The sequence below is a fragment of the Leuciscus leuciscus genome (assembly GCF_965113295.1).
Source record: "Leuciscus leuciscus genome assembly, chromosome: 16".
Classification (NCBI taxonomy): domain Eukaryota; kingdom Metazoa; phylum Chordata; class Actinopteri; order Cypriniformes; family Leuciscidae; genus Leuciscus; species Leuciscus leuciscus.
Window position 1 is genome coordinate 10,801,985 of NC_138740.1, and position 22,908 is coordinate 10,824,892.

Consider the following 22,908-nt stretch of genomic DNA (forward strand, 5'->3'; position numbering starts at 1 on the left):
TCTTTGTCTTTCTCAGGTGTTAAAGTCTTACATATTAATGAGATGATCACGCCTCTTCGCATAAGGCTTTCTCACACAAAACACGTCTTAGAAATTTTAAATCAATATATTGTCTTATCTGAATGAGCAGTCAGGGTGATTTTCACATAGTTTTGGAGCAAATATTCTAGGCTACGTGATACAATTTTCAAAAGTCTTGTGAAGAAATAATCAGTATGGGTTTCATGGCCTTGTTTCAGTGACAATTTTTTTTTGTATTTTCACAAACCACACATAAATGTCATTATCTCAAAACGTCTCAGGTTACGTATGTAACCCTGGTTCCCTGAGAGGGAACGAGACGCTGCGTCGAGACGCGGTGGGAACGCCCTGCGTGATTGCGTCGTGAAGCACGTGTATAATCAGTCCAATGGAAAGACGAGACGTCATAGGCGGGTGACGTCATCGACCAGGAAGCTATAAAGCACCCCTGCGACAGACCGCGGCAGCTTCTGAAAGCCGAAGCAAGTCGATCACAGGCATGCAGGGAGTATGGCAAGGCGACGCAGCGTCTCGTTCCCTCTCAGGGAACCAGGGTTACATACGTAACCTGAGACGTTCCCTTTCAAGGGAACTTCGAGCTGCGTCGAGACGCGGTGGGAACCCTATACCCACGACGCCATATGACAAATGCGCATACTAGGAAACAAGCACCCTAGACCCTGGAGTGGAGCCTAGGTCCAAGTCATAAAATCTAACAAATGTATGCGGTGAGGACCTGCCTGCCGCATTACAGATGTCAGAGTGAAACTCCTGATAATAAAGCCTTAGAGGCAGCCATACTCCTGGTAGAATGGGCTAGGACAGCCAAAGGTGAAGGCTGTCCGGCCGCTTCATAAGCAAGTGAGATAGCCTCAACTACTCACTTGCTCATTATCTGTTTAGATGCAGGGCAACCTATCTTAGGTAACCTGAAGCAGACAAATAACTGCTCTTATATATATGTCACAGGGCAGCTCTGTGGACATAAGCATCCAAGAGCTCGGACAGGGCAAAACAGATTAAGTTCTTCCTGATCTGGCTTGTATTAAGGTGGAGGACAGAAGGCCTGCAGCACAAATGACCCACAAATTTAGTAGGAATACAACCCGGCAAAGGAACCGGCAGGGAACAACCAAACTGACCGTTCTACGCCCCTCCTCCTCGGAGGATCGTATGGGGACGCTGACACCTCGGTGTCCTGAAACAGCGAACCGGCAGGAAAACCGAACAGCCAGCGTTGCGACCCTCCTCAGAGAGTCGCACCCCAGAGGGCGCCGAGGAGAAACGATTTCTCAAAACCGTCCCTGCCCCGGAGGAACCTTCAGAAGCCTGATAGCCTCAGCGTCAGGACTTCTTGTCTAAGTTTTATTAGAGATAACGACAGTCCTCAGATCTTGCCTACCTCTAACTAGCTTTGTTCCTACGACCCTCCTCGGAGGATCGTTGGAAAAAGCAGGCACCTCAGCGCCCTGAAACGGCGAACCGGCAGGGAAACCGAACTGACTGCTCTACGTCCCTCCTCGGAGGATCGTTTGGGGACGCTGACACCTCGGTGTCCTGAAACGGCGAACCGGCAGGAAAACCGAACAGCCAGCGTTGCGACCCTCCTCAGAGAGTCGCACCCCAGAGGGCGCAGAGGAGAAACGATTTCTCAAAACCGTCCCTACCCCGGAGGGGACCACCCTCAGAAGCCTGCAGCCTCGGCGTCAGGGCTTCTTCCATTTTTAGCTATTTTAGAGATAAAACAGTCCTCAGATCTTGCATATCTCTAACTGGCTAGACTGTGACCGCCACCCAGGTCCCCATCGATTGTGGATGAGCCCGAATGGCGAATCTTTGTTTTGCCGCACTCTATGCTGCGAGGAGCTTAAGTATGCTGAGACTGCTCCCACCCAGCAGTCTCAGGAACGTTAGATCGGTGAGGAAGAAACCTTTGGAACGCCGCTGAAGAGTTTATTTCTTCGTTTTTTTTAAAGCGGAGCGTCCAGAAGAAAAGACATATTTTATCTTAATTTTTCTTTACATCAGAAAAACTATATATATATATATATATGTATATATATATATATATATATATATATATAAATATAACACTCCGTGGCCACCAGCAGGAAACAACCGAACTGGCAGCGCTGCGACCCTCCTCAGAGAGTCGCCACCCAGAGGACACCGAGGAGAAACGATTTCTCGAAACCGTCCCTCCCCGGTATAGTTTATCTGTTGTGCGACGCAATTCTCGAATAGCGTCAGTGCTGTTACATCCGCACATCATCCATGCTTATATATTTTACCTACCAGTGCTGCCTAATAATATTTATCTATTATTTATGGTGGCTGGTGGGTAACGTCGGGGTTATGATGACACAAACACGGGAGAGAGATAGCTCGCAAGCGTCTCTTTAACCCGAGGCACTGTCATACCATGATACTTAATACCCATAACATTACTATAGTAGAAGTTTAGGGATAAAACACATAAACAGAAACCGGTTTATTCCACGATCTCGACACCTCAGTGTGGAGATAGGGAAAAAATGGCACTCCCCGACGAGTAGGCTGAGATATAGAGTTTTCCTTATACTTTCACTCTCATATATGTTCGGCTGGCCAGTAATATTTAACTTAGCAACAGCATTATATAAAACCTCCTTTTATAAGCTCCTCTTTATTCAACAGAGTTATGAGCTGACTTATTTATTTATTTATTGAAAACTCATAAACATCTGCCTTATTTTCTTTCATTTATTTTTAAAACAAAAACACTAACGATACCAATTCCTCGGAACTGGAAATCGCAGCATGAGTGCCTCATCCCGGGGAGGAGAAACCGCAGAGCGTGCTTCTCCCTGAGATAAGGCAAGTGGATCGAACAGGTGTTTGTTAGAACCATTTGCGATCCCCAAGATGCGCGTCGACGCCGTGCCTCGGCAGCAGCGGGACCCGCGCCTCGGGGGGCGTGCACCGAACCGTCCTCCTCGAAGAACGGCCGCCGGGAGCGGAGCGTCCTCACGGACAGCTTCTCGCAATGCTCACAGGCAGCCCCCTCGAGAACTGACTGTTGGCATGCTCCACTCCCAAACAAGCAACACAAAGCTGAAGTGTGTGTCCCCACCCGTGATATAACGTGGGGAGGGAACAACACAACGCTTGCTTGCTCTCTTTTGTTTCCATAATAAATATATATATTGCAACTTGACAGACAACAATAAATATGACAAGGACAGAATACACAGATCGCTTGCTGAAGGCACAGAAGCTGCCGTGGTCTGTCGCAGGGGTGCTTTATAGCTTCCTGGTCGATGACGTCACCCGCCTATGACGTCTCGTCTTTCCATTGGACTGATTATACACATGCTTCACGACGCAATCACGAAGGGCGTTCCCACCGTGTCTCGACGCAGCTCGAAGTTCCCTTGAAAGGGAACTACAAACTTTTACATACATGCTGCTGATATATTATTGTAGCAGAGTTTGTGCTAAATACAGTGTAATAAGACTTTAGCCATGACAATGTCACAAGTAACAGAAATAAGCACAAATGTCAGAGCATGTCAGAACACCTCCAGGGCCAGAAAACAGCTCAGACCCCCGCTGACCACTCCCAAGCCACGCCTCTGTCCCACGAACCCACTATTTGTCCAGTTACCCACTATAGTGGCCAAATGTCCCGTCGAACCATGTTGAACACTGCCAAGCAGTGGTGATCTTTCCGCCATTTAATAAGCTGCAATTGGACACAATCCCAGCTGCAATCTATTGAATGGGGCTTCAGACAGTTTATTTGGTAGACATTTAAATTAAAGTTCCTGTCATGATAAAAAACTATTTTACTGCACTCTGCAGGCCCCCCGAGTCTGTAGCACCAAGTTTCGTCACAAAAATCCACCGTCCACGAAGCCTCTATTGGGTACAATGGAATAAATGCTACTTGGGATCTCCATATCTCCGCGGACAGTGGAATTTTGGGGTGAAACTTGGACTCAGGGGAGCCAGTTGAATGCTGATAAATGGGTTTCATCAAAATATTTAGAAAGGGCTTCCGGTTTTGGACGCGAATGGAGTAGACGCGTCTACCTCGTGCTCCCTGCACACATCTTCTACTTTATCAGTTTATAATCCTCTACCGATTTATTTTTTCCGAATGTAATGAGATAACAAGTTTAATACACACGGAAGCAGAATATGGCATCCAAATCAACCAAGCATGCGAAAAAAGACATAAGTAAAGACGACGCGATCGCGGCTCATGGCGAGGTTAGCATGTCAGCCTTGACTAGCTTATTGGAGGAACACAGAGCCGCTCTCTCTTCCGATTTCAAAACCGCTTTGACGTCTTTAGAGGCTAAACTTGACCTCGTCCAGGCTGCGGTGTCGGACCATGGACCACGAATAACATCATTGGAATCCAACGCAGACGACCTCAGCGAGCGAATTCACTCTCTGGAAGCGGTGTGTGCCGATCTGACTGAGAACTACGCTAAACTCAAGGCCAAAACAGCAGACCTGGAGGGCCGCAGTCGGCGTAATAATATCAGGATCATTGGCTTACCGGAGTCCGTGGAGGGTCCTCGGCCCACAGTGTTCTTTTCTGAGATGCTGTCGGAGATTATGGGCGAGCAGATTTTGCCGTCTCCTCCTGAACTTGACAGGGCTCATCGGGCTTTGGTCGCTAAGATGAAACGAGGGAGGCCGAGAGCGGTAATAGTCCATTTTCATCGGTATCAGATCAAGGATGCGGTGATACGTGAGGCCCGTAAAAGAAGAGGATCCTTGCAGTACCGTGGTAACCCGATCGCCATTTACGATGACTACAGTCCGGAGGTTCTGGAACAGCGCGCTCAATATCGAGGAGCAATGGCAGAGCTTTACAATCTTGGATTTAAGCCATCCCTTCTTTTCCCTGCAAGGCTGAGGATCCTGACTAAGGAAGGTGAGCAGAAGATGTTTGCATCGGTGGATGAGGCCAAGGAATTTTTGACGGCTCACCGTAGTGCCTCTTAGTTCTATGACGGCCGTCCAATAAACGCGATCGGTCGAGCTTGACTTTATTTACTTTTTATGTCTCGAGGGAGCCCGCTGTACAACATTGACTTAACTACGCCAGATTCTCCTGAGCTCTTTGACATTATATATAAATGGCTCACTGTTCATTGAAAGTATTGTACATCATGCGGTCGTTTCTACGTTTCTAATGACTGATTGGTGCTGTAGTATTTAATCTGATACCATCGTTGAATTAGATTTGTCGTATGCTGTATCTCTTTCTTTTTTTTGTTTGTTTTTTTGTGTGTGCAATCACAAATACTGTTTGATTGCAATTTTAGCTTACTTTAGGGAATTTTTTTTACATTTTTTGTATTAAGGAGGGAGAGAAAAAGAAAGAAGAAAAAAGGAAAAAACTCATTTATTTTGATTTGCCCTGTGATCATTACATTGGTCAAATGTTTAAGTTTGATCCAAGGATCGTTATGCCATGGGTCTGCTCCTGTTAAGCAGTACGCTTAACAGGAGCAGACCCATGGCATAGCGATCCTTGGATCGTTATGCCTTGGATCGACCTTATATAATCCTCAATCCCTTAAAACAAAGTATCCTCGTTATACAACACATAGATAACACAACAGTATCAAATAGTACATTTGATACTGTTGTGTTATCTATGTGTTGTATAATGAGGATACTTTGTTTTAAGGGATTGAGGATTATATAAGGTAAGGTGAAATAAGGAAGTGTTCAGAACACTTAGTTATTTTTCTAGTGGGTAGTTTTACTGTCATTGTAATGTTCTTTGAGGGTTGGGTTGATTTTGTGGGCGGGTTGGGTTTCTGTATGGGATGGCGTCGTGCTGACCTTACGACTTTTATGTTTGCTGTTCTTTTTTTGCTGTTTTGTTCTTTTGCTTTTTGCAATTATTTTATTTTCATTTTCCGATCACAGGCTTCTGATAGATACTCTAATGGGTAGAGAGTTGAGATTTTTGAGTTGGAATGTCAAGGGCTTAAACCATCCAGTTAAGAGAAACAGAGTTCTTGCTCATCTTCGACAGCTCAAAGCAGAGGTTGCTTTCTTCTTGCAAGAAACCCCTTTACGCACCGTAGATCACAATCACCTCAATCGTGGTTGGAAGGGGCAGATTTTTCATTCTTCTTTCCAAGCAAAGGCAAGAGGTGTAACTATTCTGATTAATACGAATGTACCCTTTGTACCAAAAGACATTATATCAGATAAGAATGGCCGCTATATAATTGTTGTAGGCACGCTATGCAATAAGAATACAACTTTAGCTAACTTTTATGCTCCTAATTTTGATGATGTCAGTTTTTTTAAACATTCTCTCTCTCTTATTCCTGATCTAAACTCACACTCTCTTATACTTGGGGGAGACTTTAATTGTGTCCTTGACCCAGTGCTTGACCGTTCATCATCTAGACCATGCGCTGCAAATAAATCATCCATTTTTCTAAATAATTATTTTTCTGAATATGGTATATCGGATGTATGGCGGCGTTTGTACCCGAAAAAAAGAGAGTATTCTTTTTTTTCAAATGTTCATCACTCTTACTCTCGAATTGATTACTTTGAACTTTAGAAATTAAACCATTGTCCAGAACAGTCTTAAGCATATGAAAGTATTATTATATTAGACCACGCTCCTCTTACTCTTGATCTGACCTTTCCAAATTTGCCTTCACCTAGGAGGAACTGGCGTTTTAATACTTCACTCTTGGCAGATGATAATTTTATTTCCTTTGTTGCTGACCAAATTCCTTTTTTCTTGAGCGTTAATAAATCAGCGGAAGTTTCAGACTCAACAGTATGGGAGGCCCTTAAGGCATATATTAGAGGCCAAATTATTTCATACGGTGCTAATAAAAGAAAGCTCTCTAAAGAAAAGCAAATTTCACTCGCTAATGATATTTCAAAAATAGATGAACAATATGCTAGGTTTCCCACACCAGATTTGTATAAGAAACGTCTTAAACTTAAATCAGAGCTCGACCAACGATATAGAGGACCTTTTGAGGAAAACCAGGAGCGTTTTTTATGAAAGTGGGGAAAAATCCAGGAAAGTTTTAGCTAATCAGCTGCGAGGGCTACGTGCTAAACAAATTATAAGTGGTCTTCGTCTAGATAACGGGGAGGTCACAACTGATCAAAATACTATTAACGACAAGTTCAGAGATTTTTATTCTACTTTGTATAAATCTGAACCCTCTTCGCAGGGGGATATTGAAGATTTTCTTGGCCGATTAAATCTCCCCACTTTATCCTTAGATGTTTGCAACCTTTTAGATGCGCCAATTTCTCAGGAGGAAGTGCTATCTCTATCTGCTATCTCTACTGCTATCTCTTCTCTACAATCTGGCAAAACCCCAGGACCTGACGGTTTTCCGTCAGAATTCTATAAAAAATTATCAGTACAACTCGCTCCTTTTTTGACATCTGTTTTCTCTGAGTCTCTTAGGACTGGGACTCTTCCCCCAACGTTAAATCAAGCCTGTATCTCTTTGTTACTGAAAAAGGATAAAGACCCCTTAGACTGTGCGTCATATAGGCCCATTTCTTTGCTTAACTGCGACGTTAAAATTTTAGCGAAGGTACTTGCCTCAAGACTTGAAGATGTTCTTCCCACTATCATCTTTCCTGATCAAACAGGGTTTATAAAAAATCGTCAATCTTTTTTTAATATCCGCCGTTTACTTAATGTGGTATACTCTCAGCATCAGGCCATTCCAGAATGTGTTGTCTCTTTAGACGCAGAGAAGGCGTTCGACAGGGTTGAGTGGGAGTACCTTTTTTTAGTTTTAGAAAAATTTGGATTTGGCCCAGTCTTTCTTTCTTGGATTAAATTACTTTATAGTGCTCCCTCTGCAGTAGTCCTAAGCAATGGTTTGTACTCTAGGCCATTTAATTTGCATCGCGGAACCCGGCAGGGCTGTCCGCTAAGCCCACTACTATTTGCTTTAGCTATTGAGCCTTTAGCAATCGCCCTACGCCAGAGTCAGCAGATCACTGGAATTACCAGAGGTGAGACCGTACATAAGGTAACTCTTTATGCAGACGATCTACTGCTTTTTGTATCAAATCCACAAACTTCTTTACCCGCAGCTCTATCTTTGCTTGAGGATTTTGGTCGGTTTTCCGGCTACAGGCTTAATCTGCACAAGAGTGAACTTTTTCCAATTAACAAGGTAGATATGCAATTACAATATTCCAACATACCACTGAAACTAGTCAAGAATAAGCTCACTTATCTTGGGGTCTGTATCACTCGCCATCATAAGCATCTTTTTAAACATAATTGTGGCATGCTTCTTGAACGGATTAAGAAAGATCTTTATAAATGGTCACCTTTAAAGATTTCCCTCATTGGACGCATTAATTCCATTAAAATGGTGGTGCTTCCTAAATTTCTTTATCTTTTTCAGTGTTTACCTTTATTTCTTCCCCTGTCTTTTTTTAAATCTTTGGACTCTGTTATCTCTTCTTTCATTTGGAATGGTAAGCACCCTCGTCTACGCAAAGCATACCTTCAGAGGCCTAGATGCAATGGTGGTATGTCCTTACCTAATTTTAAGTTTTATTACTGGGCAGCTAACATACGAAATACACTTTATAGGTGGCATTATCACCTTTTGCCCAATAGACCATCCTGGGTGGACATGGAAATAAATGCTTGTAAGCAAATTTCCCTTCCAGCACTTCTTGCATCTAATCTACAGTCAACTTCTTATACTTCTGTCAACTGCCCAGTGGTAAAACACTCGTTGAGGATTTGGATCCAATTCAGGAAATCATTTGGTTTTAGGGATCCCTCTCTTCTCAGCCCTGTGTTCCGTAATAATTTTTTTTCACCTTCAATGCAGGATGGTTCATTCAAGAGTTGGTCTAACAAGGGGATAAAATGTTTCAAAGATTTATTTGTGAATAATGTATTCGCTTCTTTTGAGGAATTGGTATTACATTTTGGTCTTACAAAGTCAAATTTTTTTAGATTCTTGCAAGTAAGACATTACGTTAAGTCACTTGTACCAGACTTTCCATTGATGCCTTCTGAAAATCATTTGGATAGTTTCCTTTCATGTAATGTAATAGCTAAAGGCTCAATTGCTATTATTTATAATTTAATGATGAATCTGGCATCTTCATCTCTGGATAACATTAAAAGAGCTTGGGTGGAAGACCTTGATAGACCACTCTCCGAAGACACATGGAACTGTGTTCTTAAACAGGTCCACTCATCATCAATATGTGCTCGGCATTCGCTTATACAGTTCAAAGTAGTACACAGAGCTCATATATCCAAAGTTAAACTAGCTCAAATGTTTCCTGGTACTAATCCTATGTGCAATAGATGTCAATGTGCTGAGGGAACGTTAATTCACATGTTCTGGACATGCCCCAAATTAGAGCATTACTGGCGATCCGTATTTCTCACCCTTTCTGCGGTCCTTCCGCACAGATTAGAGCCAGAACCTCTGGTGGCATTATTTGGAGTCGCTCCAGAGGAGATATGGTTGTCAGCATCAATGTGTAAGGTCCTTGCTTTCTCTTCCCTGATCGCACGTAGAGCAATATTATTAAAGTGGAAAGACCCCTTGCCACCCACTCACACTCAATGGATCAAAGATGTGATGTCTTGTCTCAGCCTTGAAAAAATTAGGTATTCGCTAAGAGGATCGGAAAAACAATTTTTTAAGCTGTGGCGCTCTTTTATTGAATATGTTGATAAGTCTGTTTAATTAATGCCTCTACTATGGACACTATTATTTTTTTTATTCTATATATATATTTTTTTTTTCATTATTTTTTTTTTATTATTTATTATTATTATTATTATTTTATTATTATTATTATTTATGTAAGTATGTATTTGATGTATTTGGTTGGAGGTTAATGTATGTGAGCATGTTTGTATGTATACTCTGTTGGATTTAATGGACAGTATGGATGCTGATCTAAGGGGTGGGGGATTGTGAATGTGATTTATGTTGTTAAAAAACAATAAAAACAAACTTTGAACCAAAATATTTAGAAAGCTAAGCTTAAAAACCACTGTGTCCATGAAGCCACTATTTTGCCGCCACATTTTAATGCAAACTAAGCACTGAAATGACTTGAAAATTAGTGTGATGTGTTCAGTTGAGTGTACTTAGTACAGTAGAGGTGGTTTAATCAACAAGAATCGACATCACATATGACTGAAAGCAATTAAACAAAAATGTCCCAGATCCACCTATTTAGTGGCCGCCAAATAGTGGTTTCAGGAAAACAGAATTTTTATGCAAATTAAGCACCAAAATGGACCCAGGGCCCGGAATGCCGAAAGGGCCTGGGCCTAGGGCCTAAAAAAGTATTTTTTTTTATTTTTTTTGATCCATCTCTCTGTCTGCCATTGAAGTCAATGGCAGACACTTAGAAATAGGCCCGTTTTCAGCCAAACACTCGTCCCGACTTGTAATGCTTAGAAAGCAGCTAGGGCCCTCAAACTATGGGGCCCGACTCAAGGGCCCGTGGCGACGGAACTAGCTGAGTTTCGGGGTCCTACGACCTTCTGTCTCCTTACGGACGCTCGTCCCTTTTTTTTTAACCTTTCGACACCTGTCAGCTTGTGACATTTTTGAAAGGGGCCTCATTCATTTTAAATACTAAAAACATATATTAAACCACCTCTACTGTACTAAGCACACTCAACTGGACACGATCCACTAACTTTCGAGTAATTTCAGTGAAAAAAAGGGATCTGGAAGCTAAAAAAAATAAAATGAACACAAATAAATACATTTCTGTTCCTTTGTAATTTTTATTGAAAATCAGACACCAAATATCAAAACTAGATACTGTAAGCTTTCAAATGATATATAGTATAAAGAGATCATCTCTAGCTTTTGCGTGCACAGCTCAAACAGCAATGCACATTAAAATAACTATGATTGGGACTGTCATATACATGACATTATATTGAGAACACTATTGTAATAAAACGTTGTGAATTCTCTAGGTTCATGGCATTTCAGCGTGTTGTTGTGGGAATAGCGCGTCCAGAACAGGGGCTCATTCTTACATAATAGAGCATGTACGTATATGCGCACTCTTCAAAAACGGTGCTTTAAATCTCGTGACAAACTAAAAGACGTAAATGACGTGTATGTATTCTAAAAAAAAGATCCAGATTGTACTGAATGTCAGCTCGCTTATTTTCACATATTTGAGTCCACATGTCATGCAAACAAGAAACTATGCTTCTAACATCAGCTCGAGAGCAACTCGAGTTCCAACCACACAACTTTGCAATGCTGTTTGCCAATGTTCATTAGGACCATGGTTTCGGGAACCACCGACTCGCTGAACTATGTTGATAACGACAGAACTTGCGACCATAGTTGGCTAGCGATGCTTTCTGGAAACGCACTCCAGAATATCAGTGTAGCGTAAGCAGTGTTGGGGAAGTTACTTTTAAAAAGTAGTGTTTGCTCGTTACTCGTTACTTTTTAAAAAAGTAATCCGTTACTTTACTTAGTTACCCCGTTTGGAAAGTAACTTTTTACGTTACTCGTTACTTTTACGTTACTTTTATGTTGCTTGACTTTGGGCAGAACCCAATATCTGTTCCTAAATATGTAGACATAAAGTTATACAATGGAGGACATAGGCTAACAGGTAATTATTTTGTGCTCTTGTCTTTATTATAAAAAATAGTATCAATTTCAAAAGAAAAAAAGTCCTTCTCATTGGCGCTGCTGTGTGCGGCAACTTTTATTCTCAGCCGGCTCTGCATCATGGGGTAGAGTGCGACACTCCGCGATGAGCCGTGTGCTCGCGCCACTTCTCTCCGCTCCGCTTCCCCTATCCACCGAACTTTAAATTTCGGCAACAGCCAATAAAGCTTCCCTGCTCTCTAACACCGGTGCGAATCGCGTCTTGATAACATAGGACAAAATGATATAGAAGACATAAGCTTAGTTTTCAGACATACGACTCACTCTATCAAGGGAGTAGGAGAAAAAAAAGAGATTTTGAGAGAATTTTTTTTTTTTTTTTTTTAAAGTACACATATTCAAGCTTTCTATATATTTCTCAGGTCTGTGAGACAAGTAGCTTATGAGTTTCGGTTAATTTACAGTATGGAGAGGAGCTCCAGTTCACGCGCTGGTGCCGTCATGATTATTTTGCATGCCATATTTACTTATTTATTAAAATCAGGCAATTAATTGGTTGGTAAAACATTGATTAAAATTAAGATACAATTAATACAAAACGAAATTCGTTTTAAAGAAAGTCTTTCTAAAAAAAAAATAATAATAAAGTGGCCTAAATCATGTCTGCCCACTCCATTTATCTCCCGATATATTGCACAAAATTATGATCTTACTCACGCTTTTCACTTTTCATATAATCAACATAGATTAAATTATTTATTTATTTATTTTATTTAAACATAAATATGAAACTAAATAGTTTTCTTTAATTTACTTCTTATTTAATTCAGCCAACTGGTTGATAAAACATTGATTAAAATTAAGATACAATTAATACAAAACGAAATTCACTTTAAATACAGGTTTTCTACAAAAACAAACTTAATAAAGTGGTCAAAATCATGTCTCCACACTCCATTTGTCTCCCGATATATTGCGCAATTTTTTTATTTAATTTAATTTAAACATAAATATGAAACTAAATCGTTTTCTTCAGTTCTCAACAGTTCTCTTCTCTCAAGCGCGCAGCTGAGGCAGTGTCGCTGTCAAATATATCCATGGGAAAAGTAACGTTGCGCCGAATTGAAAAAGGAACTACGTTTCGTTACCAAATTTTTTGTAGTAACGCGTTACACTACTTTTTACCCAAAAAAGTAGTTACGTTACTGTAACGCGTTACACACAACACTGAGCGTAAGTTACCATGGCAATGAAACCCACTAAAAACTGATCCACCTTCTTGAGCCTGAAAACTTTCTCAAACTAATCTCAAACTTACCTGGGTAGCAACTGAAACTGGATTCATGCAACAGGCCACATGAAAAACAGGTGTGCGCAATTACCAATACGAAAACTAAACAAGAACTAAACGAGTGGGTGTGGCAAGGGGAAACCAGGAGGCAGGATTAGGGGAGCACATGGCCAACATAAACAAAAGACTTGTTCGACTTCATGCAGCACTGAGCAGATCAATCGGCGGCTGACTTGAAGCAGTGTATGCTGGTTAGAAATGTCCTACTTGTCCTACTGTCCTACTTGAGACAGCGCCAACGCCACACCACTGTAACATATGGCACCAAAGTACAGCGAAAGTGATTCGAGAGCAGAGGGCTGACTCAGCTGACACAGCTTCTCAAGAGCAACAACAACTCTGACTGCAAGCAACAACTCTTGCCGATCGGTTACATCTAGCCGCAGCCGAAGTTGAACACACCTAAAGACAAATGTACAGACATGGGGCCAGTAACATGATGGTAATTGAACAAACTCAGGGTTACAGGATTAGCTTCAAGTTGACTAAACCAAACTAATCAGGCTTTGTTGGTATCATGATACTGATCATCAAATTTCTCTGTCATCTCAGGCTTTGATCCTGAGTTTAGTAGTTTAAGTGTGGCATCAGTAGCGAACAGCCAATCAAATGCTGTTGGATGTAGCATGTAGTTATTTTTATAACATTATCTATTGATTCTAAAGGTTATTTATATTACCTTTATATATTTAAATACATTTAAATTATATAATAGATAAACTAAAATTGTACATGTGTAATGGATAATGGGTATAATAATTACATAAATAACATCTAAATCATGCACAATTGTTATTATAATTATAATAAGCATTGCTAAAAGCCAGATGATTTTGTCTTTAAAAAATAATTTGCAATGTAGTGACCATTTCAGGGTTTTGGGGCCCTGGAAAAGATTTGACCTGCCCTGACATTTCTGCTTTTTTTCAGTAGCTTATAAACATATTAATAGCTAAAGTCTCATTACACTGTATTCAGCACATATTGGGCTACAATTACAGTATATGTAAGTAACATGTAAGTACATATTTGTATTTTGGAGAAAATAACGTTTATGCGAGGTTATTGAAAAAACTAAAATCAAGTTACTGAAATAAGATCACAAAAAAACAAATATGTGTCCACAAGACTTTTGAGAACTGGCTCTTGTAGCCTAGAGTTTTTGCTTCCAAATTATGTAAAAAATAATCCTGCCTACTCATTAACATAAAACAATATATTGATTTAAATTTTGTAAGACACTTTTTGTTTACAAATGCCATATGCGTGGAGGTATGAATGATCATGGATAGGGCTGTGATTTACACCGGAGGAGAACTGGTCCCCTGACTGAGCCTGGTTTCACCCAAGGTTATTTTCTGAATGTACTGACGCTGTTGTATGAGAACTGAACTAATTTGGAAGATGGCATCATTTTTAATTTAAAAAAAAAAAAAAAAATATTTTTATTTTATTTTTTTTATGCAGAACTGCTTTATAGATTAAACAAACACATTTTTTAATTAATGATCTCTACAACTGATCTGAATCAACACTGAACTGAAACTGAAATGCATAATTTTTCCTGTTTATCACTGTGAAGCTGCTTTGAAACAATCCATATTGTATGAAGCACTATATATAAATAAAGGTGACTTGACTAGAAATTTAGGGTGGAGCCTGTACAGAATTTTCATTCAAAACAAATGCAATGGTATTCCTGTTGTCACCTGGGATAAATTTGCCTTTCAAAACCCAACATGATAAAGAAAAGCGTGAGGGACCCATGAAAAAACCTTGGATGGAGGAAAGTAAAAATATGATGTGATTTGTTCTTGCTTGGCTGCTTTTTCCTCACCACATAGTTTTGCATAATTATGCTGCTGCTAATAATCAGAACATCACTCATTCAACTCTTCTGGCAGGGTCATTACACGTGGAAGGTAAAATTGATTCTGCGTAAATTAGTTCCGGCTGAATGAGTAGCCTTTCATGGATTCGGGGCACAAATTACCTGCAGTTAAGTTTCACTACCATGAAGGATGAAGGTTAGCTACATCTTGGAAATAGGTGCTCTCACAGAGGCCAAGGCTTTTAGTACTGACAAGTGTAACAGCAGCAAGTTAAGGTTGTGCTGAGATGTGGATGTTACTTAAAACTTTAAGATATAGGTGCACTTACAAAAAAAATTTGCAGGAGCATCCCCATTTGGCACTGATATCAGTGGCAGGAAATAAAATAGACACATTTTTTTCCCCTTAGAATCTGCTACCTACGACTCTGTCCTCATTTTATGTGTCTGTTTCAGTTTGGAGTTAGAAAAGAGAGCTGTTAACAAACATGCTAACTGGATCCTGTTGTTCAGCAGTAAGTGCTGCCGCATCATAATGGTGTTTCCTATAGCACACCAGATTTCACCCATACGTGAGAAGCACATTCACAGTCTATACGCAGATGTTGAAAGACGGGCCATTGTGAATAATATCTGTTCTCTTTTGGAACAAATCATTTTCATCTCATGCAGAAAATTAAACAAAGGCTGTTTTACTTTGGCACAATGGGCAGATTAGCTTAGAGAAACAACAAAAAGATTTTAGAGGGGTTGTTTCCTGCCATCCGAAAAATAAAAGTAAACAAGTCTAATTTCTAGTGCACATGGCCTGTGAATCTCCATGATACCTGCTGCTGACAGCCAGGGAAGCATGAATGAACACATCAGGAGTGCCGGAGCCAGAAGCCACAATAGGGGAATAAGTTTGTAGAGTTAGATGTCAATGACTTGACACCATCACTGGAGCCATAATGTGTAACATATAAAATAAAATAAAAGGAAGCAGATCACTATGCAGTTTCTTAGCAACAAATGCAGTGCTTACTGTGCGCATCAGATTGTAGCAATAACAGACTAAGGCTGCACCAAACATAAAGTTAGCCAGCAGCCATATCACACTGTAGCCCAAGACTGGTTCCCACTGAAGCTAAGCAGGGCTGAGCCTGGTCAGTACCTGGATGGGAGACCTCCTGAGAAAAAAACAGGTTGCTGCTGGAAGAGGTGTTAGTGAGGCCAGTAGGGGGTGCTCACCCTATAGTCTGTGTGGGTCCTAACACTCCAGTGTAGTGATGGGGACACTATACTGTCAAAGAGCACCGTCCTTCGGATGAGACGTTAAACCGAGGTCCTGACTCTCTGTGGTCATTAAAAATCCCTTTGAATCCCTTCGATGTCCTTCGAAAAAGAGTAGGGGTGTAACCCCGGCAAAATTTGGCAAAATTTGCCCATTGGCCCCTGTCCATCATGGCCTCCTAATCATCCCCATAATCGTCTCCTCTGTGAAGCCCCCCTTCTCTGATCTTAAGTTCAAGTTTATTGTCAATTCTACTATATGTACAGGACATACAGAGGATTGAAATTCCGTTTCCCTCAGACCCAGGGTGTAAAACACCAACATAACACAGAAAAGTGTTAAAAATACATATAAAATACAATATAAACAATAAAAAACATCAGGCACATGATAATTTAAATGTGTTTACATTATAAAGAGCAAACAGTATTCACCTTATTTTCCATGACAACAAGGGCGACGCCATTACGCTCATTTTGTCATCTTACTTCCGGCTGAGCGGGACTTCAACTTCCGGCTGAAAGGACCTACGCTAGTTTCTAGCGTAATTCTATAGTTGTAACGGTAAAATATGTTAAGTATTATATGCTCAGTTAGGGGCTGCCATAACAATTGGATTAAGAGGATAGAACAATTTAACCAACGGTGTTACGAACACAATGTAAAGCGATCGGATTGTTGTGGTGTACTTTATGATTTACACCCACCACCACCTCAAGACGACGAGGAGGAGCACCTGAGGCAGTGGCGGAAGGCGCTAAACTTGAAGTGCTCACCCAAGCGCTCTTATGTGTGTTCGTACCATTTTATGGACGGGGAGCAGACTGACGAACGAACACCCTTACCCAGAGTAAAGGCTCGATCGGCTACGATGTTCTGGTAAAGAAGTCCCGACGGGTGCTGAACAGGTTGTCAGATTCAGGTAAGCTAACGTTAACTTACCTATCTATGTGCTTGTTAGCCTAACGTTAGATGAAGTCCGTTCTATGAATACATTTAAGATTAGTAACGAGCCGTTCACAAAATACAACGAATCTTGCATGATTACCATTGGTGAAAAGGAGAGATGCATTAAAAACGAGGTAAAATATAGGTGATATATGTCATATTTTGGTGTAGCCAAACATGACACCTATATGTCATATTTCTTATATTTCGTTTACTTTGTGATATGGACCTAAGGGTCTGAAATAAAGAATGAATGAATATTCACGATAGTACAATATATTATGGTACATTACAGTCTTACAATAGCTCACATTATTCCTGTAAGGAGGCCAGCTAGCTACATCTCTAACTCAGATATTGATATTGACCTACGTAGAGTTAGGAGATTGTGTGTCTCGTTTTTAATGCATCTCTCCTTTTCACACTGTTCTAAGTATGAGTGCCATCATAAATTCATTCTCATGATCTATTTTAAGTATTAATGTCAAAATGTTTATGGTTACTTCCATAGAACATCAATGAGAGTCAGTGTTGCAGTGGACAACTGTGAGGATGATCACAACCACATGCCCCAGACCTGTGATGCAGAAACACAATGGGAGGATCCATCTGTCTCTGACCACAACTACGCTCCAAAATCTCAACTCAACCTGAAGCCACCTACATCTGAAATGGGAACACAATGCGTTGAGCCAGTGCCATAGTACATAACTCTGCTGAGAAACAACCACCATTGTCAGCTCTACACAGGGTCGACACTGGATGCGTTCCATTCAGTTGCCGAGCACCTTACCAGTTCATACACCAACAGCTTTCAGCTACACACTTGGGATCAGCTCCTGATGACTCTGATGAAGCGGCGTCTTAAAGGGTTAGTTCACCCAAAAATGAAAATTCTGTCAGTAATTACTCACCCTCATGTTGTTCCAACCCCGTAAGACCTTTGTTCATTTTCGGAACACAAATTAAGATATTTTTGATTAAACTGAGAGCTGTCTCACTCCTCCATTTTTTTTTCCTCAATTTGTGTTCCGAAGATGAACGAAGGTCTTACGGGGTTGGAACAACATGAGGGTGAGTAATTACTGACAGAATTTTCATTTTTGGGTGAACTAACCCTTTAATTTATTGCAGGGTGATCTTGCTGAAAGGTTTGGTGTTTCTCAGTCCACTGTAAGCAAGGTGATTTTGCGTTGGCTTGACATCATGGAGAAGTGTTTCAGAGAGCAGTTTCCAAACACAACATGTAGAGCACAATATATCAAAATATCGCAAATGTATATATCGCAATATGCATAATTTTTTTTTAGCTTTAATAAGCTTTAATCAGTTTATATAATTCATACAGTGAAAAACTAAGCAGTGTTTTACTTTTACATTTGATTATTCAGTTTCTGTTGTTAAATAGACCTAATGTAGGATAACCTGAACCCTGTGGTTTACACTGATGTTAAAATAACACTTCTTATATACAGTAAAACACTGATGTTCACTTTCACAAGTTGAAGGGATGTTTTCTTGTTACAAAAAGAATGTGAAACACATATGTAGGTTATATAATTTTAAATCTAATTTAAGTTAATTTTATATACTTTAAGCATTATCGTATCGCATATCGCATTGTTTAATGAGTTATTATCGCATATCGCATTTTTCTTCAATATCGTGCACTTAATAACTTCCTCCAGGCAATGAAGTAATGGCAGACAGAGGCTTCACCATTACCGATCTCCTCTATGAAAGGATGGTGAAACTTGTCCTTCTTCTGAATCTTGTAAAACAGATTTTACCTGTTATGAATAGTTATTTTTATAAACCTTTACAATGTGCCCAGATTTTACCTGTTGTGAATAGTTGTTTTTATAAACCTTTACAGTGTGAGCAGATGTTACCTGTTATGAATAGTTGTTTTTATAAACCTTTACAGTGTGAGCAGATGTTACCTGTTATGAATAGTTGTTTTTATAAACCTTTACAATGTGCCCATATTTTACCTGTTGTGAATAGTTGTTTTTATAAACCTTTACAGTGTGAGCAGATGTTACCTGTTATGAATAGTTGTTTTTATAAACCTTTACAGTGTGAGCAGATGTTACCTGTTATGAATAGTTGTTTTTATAAACCTTTACAGTGTGAGCAGATGTTACCTGTTATGAATAGTTGTTTTTATAAACCTTTACAGTGTGTGCAGATGTTACCTGTTATGAATAGTTGTTTTTATAAACCTTTACAATGTGCCCATATTTTACCTGTTGTGAATAGTTGTTTTTATAAACCTTTACAGTGTGAGCAGATGTTACCTGTTATGAATAGTTGTTTTTATAAACCTTTACAGTGTGAGCAGATTTTACCTGTCAGTCATTTATTATTAAACCATATAATGTGAGCTCTGTAGATTCCCCTTAAAACTTAAATGATTCTTCTAGTTAGAAGGAATAAGTCACGTCAAGTTTGCAAATGAATACCATCTTGGTTTATTACTTATGAAATGTAAATGGTGAAATGTATCTACATGAAGGTCAGCAGAAGGTGTCTCTAGCTTCCTGAAAACATCAAACACTTCTTACAGCTGATTTTATACAACTTATTTAATCATTCATATTTAACCAATTACCTAATCTCCTATCCTTAACCCTAAATATTCTCATTCCTTCTTATTTACAAATAATTTTTCATTGCTGCTCCATCAACTCCTGACAGGACGTAGTTAAATATTCCCATAGGTTAACGTTACCTCTGGCCACGTTAACAATGACGATGGATGAGACAATGTGAGACCAACTGATCGTCGTACGAAGTTTTCTCCGTGCTCCCAATTTAAAACATTTACGGTATTAACGTTATTTGTCATTTTGATAAAGTTTTGGCTAACTATAAACAATCTTCTAACTACTGAAATAGCTACCGGATGTGCCGTGTCAGTTTAGCGGAAGTCGGATGACAAAATGCAGAAGCGCGAAGTATTAAAAGTGGGCGGGGCGAAATAAGGTGAATACAAAAAGAGAGAGAGCAGAAATTTTAAAAGTGTCTTGTGCGTTGTGTGTGTGTGTGTGTGTGTGTGTGTGTGTGTGTGTGTGTGTGTGTGTGTGTGTGTGTGTGTCAAGTCAAGTCACCTTTATTTATATAGCGCTTTTAACAATATAGATTGTTTCAAAGCAGCTTTACAGTGATAATAGGAAATTAAAGTGACACAGAGATTGTTTTGGCTTTACAGCAGCTCTAGAATAAAGTTCTTGTCCAGCTAAAGTTAGTTTTGATTGATTCACTTCCGCCGTAACGATCATTAGTTATTAACTTAGCAGCCGCTAACACGACACCGTTCCAACAGAAAACCATTAATGCGATCCGGCCGCTCATTTGCAAAAAACAGTGCCTGGTGGCTCAAGAACGCAAACCACTGAAATAGGTTCCAAGGTACAAGCCTTGAAAAATGTATAATACAGACATTTTTATCGCTTCTGCGTAGCCACGTGAACCGGAATTATTCCGACAACATTTTATCTGTACAGAGGTAAAGGGAAGGGAAGGAGGCCTTCACAGGGGAGAGACTAGTTGAGACTTCAGGACTGCGTTGTCGTTGTGTCCAGGCGCAGGTCCTTCATCAGATCTGGATACGGCCTGGATCCGGCGGACTGCGGTAAACCTTGGGATAAACAGAGAGACTAATATTAGCGTAGACGCCATCCTTTTTATGATGTAACAAGTACATCAGGATTTATGGAAGTGTTCCCGGTTCCGGCTGAACTAATCTATGCAGTGTAGCGTCTGGACCAATCAGACACACAAATTATTCATTTATTTAATTAATAATCTGTGTAAACTCACTCTCCCAAATAAGGCCTGTGAAACGTTCCCCAAATGAAGCTAACACACTGGCAGGACGCGGTGTCTTGTTACAGGACACACACTGAAACTGATTTTACGAGCGAAAGGAATGTCCTGAGAGCTGCGACTCTCACTTAAACTCTTGCAGAGGAAGAGAAATAAAAAACCTTTTAATCCTATATATATTCTATATATAACCACTTGATAAATGTGTAAACATGTATCTAATTTTTCCCATCTCATGATTTTCCCTTTTATGTGGTGTTTGTATTCTTGTAAACTCAATTGGGTTAATGTTTCAGACTTTGCATATTATGGTTAACCAACATTATATGTGCGGCATTTTTGGTCTCTATAAACTCCAATCTTCATCCCCGTTTTGTTAATTTACATTACATTCTGCTAACTTTGTGACGCATTAGTATTATAAGCATCTTAAAGATTCTTGTGTTAAACATCCAATCAAATTGCATGTTCAAAGGGACAATGGGTCGTAAAAATTTCCCTCCAAAGGGAAATCTTCTCATTGGCTCACACAGCTCCAGAGGTTGTGCCATCTTCACGCTTTAAAGTCACTGATCAGCTCTTAGCTCTCTCTTACTCCCTTTCTGAAATGCTGACGTGAAGATGATGCTGAACTAGAAGCCTCTAAGGACCCACCAAGCTTGTGCCAGGCTGCGGCCTTGTCTTTCCATTCACCAAAGATACTCTGACTACCACTGGTTCTCTCTCATCAAGACCACATCAGCAAAGATCAACTGGAGCCTCAACAAATTGCATCAGGACGGTTTAATTCAAATGGGCGAGACATGCAAGTATCAAACTTAGTCTCATTATTTGATACATTAAGTATCCTTACCCCTTTAAAGAAGGGCGTGTTAGAACTAAACTGATGGTTTGCTCAAGGCTGTTGATCTGCTTCAGCTCTCTTTCCCTTGGTAAACTGTATGCATGTATGTGTGTGTATGTTAGAGTAGTTTAAGTGTTTAGACTAGTTAATAAAATCTTGTTTATGTCACACGTAAAGTTGTCCTTGTCTCAAGCTCATAACTGGAGTCACTAATCATTTAGATCTTGGTTACTGCTCTTAGTAGTACTGTAAATTAAGAAAGACATTTCCCATGCCCCGGAAATGTACATTTCTTAGAGTTAATAAACAATTGATCCTGAGTGTTCATGGGACAAATAGGTTCATTGATTGTAATATTAATTTACGACAGTAAATTAATTATATTAACTAATCCAAATATTCATAATCAATTATTACCAGTTATTATTGATTATTAATATTTCATATAGAGCTAATTTGCTACATTATGGTGGAGAATGCGGGCAGTTTCAAACTTTATTTGATGGACAAATTCAGTTTCAGTTGAATGTGTATTATGACTATTAATAATTGTACGCGCGTTTTGAATTGTGAGATAAGTCGCTAAGGCGAACTCACCCAGCTGATGGCGGGCACAAAAGCCAGCTCAGCTCTGCTAAAACTGCAGCTCATGATATTGCATTTGTCCCTGTAAAGACGAAGCAAACTCTTTGCAGGTGGTACATGTAATATGATTTAAACCGACTAAATAAAGACGAAGAAAACTCTTTTTTTTTAGTACGAAGGCGTAAATCTGATCTGAACAGTGTCTCAGTTTCAGTCGTAATATAGGCCTTATGATATACGATACGTTAACGATAAACTCCTGGTCAGAAATTAGTCTCGCGATCCAATTTTGAAAACCTATGCATTATCATAAAGTGCTATTTTGATTAATGTTTATGGGAGGTGGAACAGATGCAATAATTCCTGTTCACAGCTGTATTAAAACAGAAGAATTAATTCCTGTTCACAGATGTTTAATTCCTGTCCTGCTCACAGCTCTATAAATTAAAACAGAAGAAATAATTCCTGTTCACAGATGTTTAATTCCTGTCCTGCTCACAGCTCTATAAATTAAAACAGAAGAAATAATTCCTGTTCACAGATGTTTAATTCCTGTCGTGCTCA

The 22,908-nt window shown here is 39.8% G+C and overlaps 2 long non-coding RNA genes across 2 annotated transcripts in view; both read right to left on the reverse strand.

The window, feature by feature from the left end:
* Positions 1–22,908, reverse strand: part of LOC309478015 — a 375,776-nt gene that overhangs the window by 88,568 nt on the left and 264,300 nt on the right. The window lies entirely within an intron of this gene.
* On the reverse strand, positions 1,750–2,910 carry LOC309478051. The gene is made up of 2 exons (XR_014198788.1): positions 2,735–2,910; positions 1,750–2,054 (listed from the first exon to the last, which is right to left on the reverse strand). It is a non-coding gene; the product is annotated as an uncharacterized lncRNA (long non-coding RNA).